Genomic DNA, 9,234 nt, shown 5'->3' with positions numbered 1-9,234 from the left:
ATATATATATATATATATATATATATATATATATATATATATATATGTATATATAAAGCAAGCTACATAAACCTAGTCCGACTTTGGGTTCATTGCTGATGACTTTTGTTCTGGAAGCTGACACAAAACACACGAAAGATCAGCATACTTTATTTTTAGAAATCTGAAAACAAAGGGTACTCATACTCAGATTATATTTGGTGACTTGTTTCCATTTTTACTTGATTCTTTTACCGTCTGAATCAAAGAGGAGTATTTTTCCAGAAATATGAGTCTACTTTTATTAATCCATGCTGGTCTTCTAAGTGGTATCAGATATTGTGTGCTGCTACTGTATTTGAGATTCATGCTGACATCCACTTCCTGTTATTCACTTCCCTGTTGTGCAGTTGCAGCTATATACAGTTGGGCAAGTTATATGACAACACTGCAGATGGATATTACATATAGACTTCCTTTATCAGAATATATTTTAAATTCCACAGAAAATAAAAACCATACCATGGCAAGAAGGGTACTGATGAATAGGTATTTTAGGCTTGCAGAGGCTACGATGTGTTCATTCATTCATTCTCATGTGCTCATTCATTTAATAAATACTTATTCAGCATCAACTAGGTGCTAGGCACTGTCATAGGCACTTGGGATACACTAATGAACAAAGTAGACTAAAATCTCTACTTTGTGAAATGTACCTTCTGCTAATTAGGTATGTCTTAAGCATGCCAAACTCCTATTTAACGTATGGCTAAACCAGAGTTCAGCAAGCTTTTTCTGCAAAGGGTCAGTAATAAATACTTTAGGCTTTGTGGGCCATACAGTTTCTGTTGTGATCACTCAACTGTTATGTTTCATTGTAATGTGAAGCAGCCATAGACAGTATGTAACATACGTGGGTGTCTGCCAATAAAACTTTACTTACGAAAAACAGGCAGTGGACCTAGACTGTATGTGATCTGGTCTAGGCTTGTGACTCTGATAGCTTGGAAAGAGCACACAAACGAAGATGCATAGTGTGAGAAGTTACTTTAGGAGTTAATCAAGTAAACTTCATTTTGTAGATGAATTAGGTGAGGCACAGAGAGGTTGAATGATTAGCTTAAGGTAACAAACTAGTGGCAAAACCAAGACTCAAACCTGTAGCTCCTGACTCCTAATATATTTTCTTTTTACTTCACTTTATTGCCTTTACTGTGCTGGGAGTAATAGAATTTATTGTTAAATTGTTGAAATATGTAGAAAAGAACATTTTTCTTTTGTTTCCTGGGGTCCTGATGCTATCAGCATTAAACACTGGCCCCGCCATGTCTATTACCACCCTACCCCATCACCATCACAGCCATCCACCACCACTACCAACACCATCAAGTCACTGCCACCACCACTACCAGCATCACTGACATCACTTTCACCACCACCATCATCATCACAGTGCCAGAAACCACCTAAAACCACCAGGAACACACCCATAGTCCCAAAGCTGGGTTTAATTACCTGGTGCAGCAGGGTCTGAGAATGCCTTCAAGTGCAGAGGTGAAAGCATTTCAGGAAGGGAGTCTTGGGAGGACCTTCTTACAGGGTTTGGACTTCTTGTGCTGATGATTCTAAGGATGGATTATAAAATGGAAACTCATTCTGGATTTGATGTTATCAAGAAATAGGGACAGCTGGATGACTGGATTTCTTAATCCATTTTATCCACTGAGTGAGAGGATTAAAGCAGTGCTAGAAGTAGCACTGGTAAAGGAGCAGCCATCAGTCAGGTTACTCAGAAGAGGGGCCAACAGTGAGTTGCCTTGTCAGTATCTCATTCCAAGCATCATTTTTTCACGTTCTTATTTGCATTTTTTTATTTCCATAAAAATAGAGATCCACTGTTGAAAATTATAAAATTCAGATAGGAAAAAGAAAATTAAATGCCCCATCCAGAGATAACTGTAAAGAACAACATAGTGTGTATCACTTTTCTGTCTATAGATGCATATGCATACATTTGCACCAAAAATGGGATTACACTATACATTCCAGTTTAAATTAAAATTATAACTTAATAAATAATGAGCAAGTTTCCCTTAAAAGATAGCATTCTTTTTTATGGTCTGAAAAATATTTCGATGTGTGATTGTCATCATTTATTTAAGCATTTAGTTTTTATTATATATTTAGAAGATAATTTCCAGATTTTTGCTGTTATTAAAAAGATAGGCACATCTTTGTGTGCCTCCTAAATACTTTTCTTGGGATTAATTTCTGGAAAAGAGAATGTTAGATCAAAGTGTATGCACATTTTTAAGTCTTTAAAAAAATCTTGTTAAACTGCCATCAGGCAATATGTATAAATATTTACTCACACATGCAATATACGAGAATATTCCCACCCCATCCCATCCTATTTTATTTAAAATTGACTCCAGCATAATGTCCTAAGAGCATAATTTTGTTCAGTTCTTGTTACACAGAATTCACTCACATTTCCAGCCAGTTTTGTACTTTTACTGAGTATGTAGCGTGGGCCAGTCACTGTGCGAGGTGCTAAATATACAAAAATGAATTATCTGTGATTTTCCATAAAATCAGCATCTTGTCACAGTCTGGATACATGACCATCAAATGCTTTTATAGAAAAGGATGAGAAGATAAATAAATCTGGTTAGATGAGCTTTTATTGGAGGAAAATTGTCTTTATTTTGTGGCACCTACTGCAATCAATTTATTGTGAATAACTTATCATCATCTTGGCTGTGTGACACAAAGATTAACATTTTCTCCAAATATTTAAAGACTTTATTAGATATAAGTTAATATAACTTTTGTTTGATGCATTCTTACTGGAAATATTTTTTGGACTCCTAGGAAAGTAATCACCGTAAAATGCATTGCTGGCTCAGGGGCAAACACTGAACTAATTATTCTGGACAAAAAAAATGTGTTGGATTTAAGTCCCATATCCTTGTTACTGCACTGTGCAAGTAGCCCCATATGTCAAGTTGCTACCAAAAGAAATAGCAACACAAGTATTAGTAAGTGAGATTGCATTGTATATCTTGAAAATTAAACTGTGTGTCGCAAGGCAAAATTAAAGCTGAGGTAGATAGTTGCAAAGTAAGACAGTTTCTTTTTCTTAAATTTCATTTTCTGCTTCATTTTCTGAGATTGGGGAGTGGCTTCATTGTTAATCTGATTATTTCTTTCTACAAAACAAAGTTTAGTTTGGGCAATATACAACTGTCTTCAAATTGAATCAAATGTGTGCACTTTCCATTTCGCTATAGTATCTTATTTTTCCAACTCTGTGCATGTCAATAAATGCTATTAGACTTTGTGCTAACACCTGAGGCTGTTTTTTTAAATTGAAATAATCCCATAAAAGTTTATACTTTAAAAAGATTATTCATTTGATATTTATCTATATTCAGAAATAAAATATATCTACTAATATCACACTTAGATTGTTTTCTCAATACTTTCTTTTGCTTTTTCAATTGTAGTTGATTTCCTTCAGATGAAACCTAAGGTGTAATGGCCTGTTTTTAAAACAAATCATGATAATGACTATAATTTGTATTCTTTACAGTTTATTTTTTAAAGTAGCAGTGAATCATTCTCCAAAAATTTAGATTAAACCCAAAATATAAATTGGACTCAGCATGTGAAATATTATACATTTGATATACTTTTGTGTGCCCACATTGTTCTAATGTTCTATATTATATATCCAACAATTATAATAAAGATGAATTCTAACATGTCCATAAAATCATAATCATACACAATATGTCTTTTTCTTCTTTTCCACTGTTATGCTTTATAACTTGCTACTTTATAACTTCAAGTGACAACAAAAATTATTATTGTCCATCCTGAATTTTAGGTATGCTAAGAAATTAATTGAATTGACTTTGTTGCTTTTATGTACTTTTCCAAGTTTTGTGTATATACAGTGGTAAAAGTTCAAGATCTTGATCTGAATCATTACTGAGACAATTAAGGATGACATGAATGGTTTAATTGTGGTATTTATAGTTTGCAAATGAAGTTAGTTTGAGGTAACTTGTACACTCTGCTATTCTTTTGGTTATTCATTTCAACTTACAAATACTTTTTGGACTGCTCTGTGAGAGACACTCTGGGGGAAAGGTCCATGCCTCCCATGCTTTCATATAGGATCCATCTTTTAGCAAAATCTCTCTCTCTCTCTTTCTCTCTTTCCCATTTTCTCTTCACACACACACACACACAATTTATTGTGCAAAGATAAATATATAACCACTTTTTAAAGTTTTTTTTTATTTTTAAATTTATTAAATTTACAACAAACCTTCTTTCCTTCCCTCCTTCCCCCTTTCCTCCCTCCCTTCCTCCCTTCCTTCTGTATAGTGCTATAAGTTTTGCTGCTAATATAGAATCTGTGGCCACAGCCACAATCAAGATGCGGAAGTTTCATCACCAAAAGAAAAACAGAAACAAAAAAACAAAAATTTCCTTGTGTTGCCTCTTCGTAATCAAACCCTCTTTCATTCCAGCCCCTGGCAACTGATGATCTGTTCTCTGACTGATGGTTGTTGCCTTTTCCATAATGTCACATATATGAAATCAGCCAGTATGTGGTTTCTGGGTCTGGCTTTTTCATTAAGCATCTTGCATTTGGAATTCATTCATGTTGTTGCATGTATCTGTAGTTCGACCCTTTTAATTGCTGAGTAGTATTGCACTGACTGTGTGTACAACAGTTTTTATCAATTGAGGGACATTTTGATTGTTTCCAGTATTTTAGCAATTATGAATAAAATGCTTTTAAATGTTAGCTTACAGCTGTTTTTGTGAACTTAAATTTTTGTCTCTCTTGTATAAATATTTACAAGTGGGAGTGCTGTGTCATGTGACAAGTGTATATTTATATAAGAAACAATCAAACTGTCTTCCAAAGTATCTGGACCATTTTACATTCCCACCAACAGTGTGTGAGAGTTCCAGTCGCTCCACTTTTTTGCCAGACTTGGTATAGTTAATTCTTTTGATTTTAGCTATTCAAATCAGTGTGTAGTCTTATCTGATTGTAATTTTAATTTTTGTTTTCCCAATGACTAGTGATGTTGAACTTGTTTTCCATTTGTATATTTCCTTTGGAGAAGTGTGTACTCAAATTTTTTGCTCATTCGTCAAGTTGGGTAGTTTTTCTTTTAATGTTGAATTTTGAGAGTACTTTACATATTCTGTAAAGGAATACAAGTCCTTTCCCAGACATGTGATTTGTGAATACATTCTTCTAGTATGGATTGTTTTTTCATTCTCTTAACAGTGTCTTTCAAATTAAAAGTTTTTTTGTTTTTTGATGAGGCCAAATTTAACTGTTTTTTTTAATGGTTCATGCTTTTGGTATTATATGTAAGAGCTCTTTGCTTAATCCAGGGTCTCAAAATTTTTCTCCTATCTATTTTTGTAGGTGTTTTTTAGGGTGATTTAATGTTTAAATCAATCTTGCTGATCTGTTGGATCCTTGAACACTGAGTCTCATATCTAGCTTTCTATCTTGATTCTAAGACCTTGCCTCCAAATGAGAGTACTCTGTAAATTCTAGAGTGTTACAGATTTTTTTAGCAGTGTAATTTTTCATAGGTCAATTAACCTGTCAGGGCCCTAATTTTCTTACGTATAAATCATGTAAGCACAAAATAGTATACCAAAATGTTATGACTGCAACTGTGTTCCCCATTCCCCAAGTTCTCTGTACCTCTATTCTTTCTGGCACTGTAGAATAAAGCACGGTGCTCAAGAGTTCTGGAGCCAAGTACATCTGTTTTTGGATAAATTTGGCTCAGGCATTTACTAGCTGAGAGAATTTGGGAAGACTGAGTAATCGAAATACCAGTTCCCTCACCTATAAACTGCAGCTAGCAATTCATGAATGAGATGATTTTCATAATGTGTTAAGTACAAAGCCTGGCACCCTGTAGTCTTTTAGCAAATCTCTGTTGTGGTTGGTGGTTGGTCATAGTTGCCATTTTTATTGGAACCATGACTTGCTCCTTCCACTTTCCTTCAGTCACTAAAATCAGATCACTATGAAACAGTCCAGGAGCTGAGGTCCTCTCCTTATTGCCAGTCTTACCTGCCATTGACCACTGTCCCAGATGCCCCATCGCAGTGCACCCTCTACTGGCAGGAACTTCACCCTATCAACTACCTCTCTGAAGACAGTCATCACCAGTCCTGCTGCCAGATATTATAGACACTAAACTCTACCTGTCCAACCTGTTCCTCCCACTACCAGCTTTGTCCTGACATTTACTGCAAGTTAGTGCTCATGCCTGATAGCAGGTCCTAGCTCCTCCTGGAGTTGCCTGAGCTCCACATTCCAGATCCAAAACTGTCTAGTGTATACCTGTTTTGCCCTTTTACAAGGCTTTTATTTAAGTTGTCAATTTTTAAAAACGTCTTAATTAAAAGACAAAACATATCATAACTTCATCATTGGTTTCTGCTTACCCAGAATAGCAAATGTATCACTTAAGTCTAGAAAGTTCTCAATAGACAATATATGTAAACTTCAGCCCCTCTTGGTCTAAATCGCTGCTATGAAGGAAAGTTAGAGCTTAACTTAGAATACCTTCACCTTCAATTTTCAGTTGAATGGGATAGAAAAAATTAGGCGGTGACAATAATTTGAACACAGTGGGTATTGAAAAGTTTCAAGTACCAGAATTGTGGGTGTGAGAAGGCAAAACTTGACTATTTTAGCTATAAAACCAACTGCTGAACTGTATAGAGGTTTATTGTCTCAGGTCACATAAAGTTTCTTCTGTGAAATGTCTTTTATTTATTTAGGAGTTGGAGATATTGCTTACATTGCTCTGTAGTGTTTTGAGTACCACCATTTTCCTCCTTTGTAAAGACAGGAGTTTTCTGTGTGTTTTGAAGTCTGTTTTCATCTTCTTTCATCTTTTCTCACTCTCAACACTGAACTAAGGATGTGAGAGATGTACCATTTCCCTTTGCCTCCCCACCTGAGAGCTGTGATTTTTCAGAGGAAGAGATAGAAGTACCCTTTGATTACTGTGAAGGGGCAATTGTGACATATTCCTGGAAAGTTAAGCACAGGGAAATATCAAACGCTCTGTTTTGAAGACCATTGTGTATGTTCACAGCACACGTGAGAAAAATGTAGAACCAAAGAAACACCATCAGTATAGAAGTAAACTAAAATCAAAATGATAATGGAGCTGGAGCAAAATTTTATAGATACTTAAGGAAAAAATTACATGCCCTAAATTGTTGGAAGATGGATACTTATTTATCATCAAGTGTATTGATACGTTAGAAAGCACCAGCTGGAAGCCAAAGTATTGGAACCCAATACTTTGGCTCCTGTACTACCCTGCTGTTAGCTTCTGCCTGCAGTTCTCCAGAAAGTCTCTTTTGGAACCATCTGCTGCCTTGTGGGTTAAGGTGGAGTCAGCGGGGGTGCCAGCCACCTTGAGTCAGTGCTTATGGAGTGTCAGGAATTCATATTATTAGCCCAAGTGCTTGTTAAGTTCATTCAGTCAATATCCTATCCTAGGGAGGGTTAAAAAGTGAGATCTTTAAACAAGATTGTGCCCAGCCCATTCAAGTCTTTGGTTAGCTCAGGGTGGCCCATGTTGTCCTTCTGTTTGTTCTCCTGGGCAGGACTCTTGTCACTCTTCAACATCTTGTGTTCTCTTTTACTTTGGGCTGCTTTTGTCTGAGATACCATTTGAGCTGTGATTTTTTTGTTGATTCATGTCATTTGGGTGTTTATCTAAGTTGTCTGTTGGGGAGATAATAACCTGGTGTATGGATGAGCAGAGCACCTAGCTCTATCTTGGAGATTTTCCCATTGCTAATGACTCAGGACGCTATGATACAAGATACCAAGAGCCCTGAAGGAGATAAGATACAGAATGAGAACCTTCACACCATTAGATAAACATCTTAAAATTGAGATGAAGGTCACATCACAGATGCTTGTTCTCACCTCTTGCGTTGATGTTTCTGCTCCTTAGGATAGATCTTCGGTTGTAAAGGATTTGGGAAATATTTAACAGTATGTATGGTGTGCTTTACATTTTTTTCTTTTAACTTCTCCTGAGTACTGCGTGCCAAGTACTATCTAAGTGCTTTATATACATGAAATCAATTAATTTCCTTAAGAACTCCAAGAGGTTAATAGTATTGCCATTTTGCAGATAAATGACTTGAGATACTGTATTATTTATCTCAAAAGGCCAAGAAGGTCTTACAACCTCCTAAGGATCTACAGTCACACTGGCTCTAATCTCCCTACTTTTTACCACAGCACTCCAGGGAGATAGTGCCTGATGAGTCCCAGTATTAATAACACTCTACCCTTGATTGTCACTTCCCTGAATCTGTTGAGATGGCAGAGGTCTCATCTATGCTGCTTAATAAATATGTACTCAGAAGGACAGACTGAGGGGGATAGTATCAAAGACAAGACATATCAAGATAATCTTGTTGTATCCCCGGAGCAAGAATGTCTCATTTGTTCTAACACAATGATTAAAGAAGGGACCACATACTGAAATGCATTAGAACCATCTGTGCCTTATTCCTCTGTCTCCTACTCCCACACTCCATTCTTAACCACCATATTTTGTTTCACCTTCTGACTCCCAACCTTTCTTTGGCTCTCCTCTTTCGCTGGTCTAGATTGATTATGGACTCCTCTGGCCCTCACGTTGGCTTTGACTCTTGACTTTATTTATTTATTATATATATTAAACTTTTATTGGAGTATAGTTGATTTACAATGTTGTGTTAGTTTCAGGCGTGCAGCAAAGTGAATCAGTTATACATATATCCATTCTTTTTTAGGTTCTTTCCTGTATAGGCCATTACAGAGTATTGAGTAGAGCTCCCTGTGCTATACAGTAGGTCCTTATTGATTATCTGTTTTCCATATAGTAGTGTGTATATGTTAATCCCAATCTCTCAATTTATCCCTCCCCCCCTTACCCCCTGGTAACCATAAGTTTGTTTTCTACATCTGTAACTCTATTTCTGTTTTGGAGATAAGTTCATTTGTACCCTTTTTTTAGATTCCATATATGAGCAATATCATATGATATTTGTCTTTCTCTGTCTGATGTACTTCACTCAGTAAATCATAATGTGAAAAGATACATGCACCCCAATGTTCATTGCAGCATTATTTACAATAGCCAGGACATGGAAGCAACCTAAATGTCCAGAGGA

The sequence above is a fragment of the Lipotes vexillifer genome, unplaced genomic scaffold (assembly GCF_000442215.2).
Source record: "Lipotes vexillifer unplaced genomic scaffold, Lipotes_vexillifer_v1.1 scaffold487, whole genome shotgun sequence".
NCBI lineage: Eukaryota > Metazoa > Chordata > Mammalia > Artiodactyla > Lipotidae > Lipotes > Lipotes vexillifer.
This window is presented reverse-complemented; position numbering follows the sequence as displayed.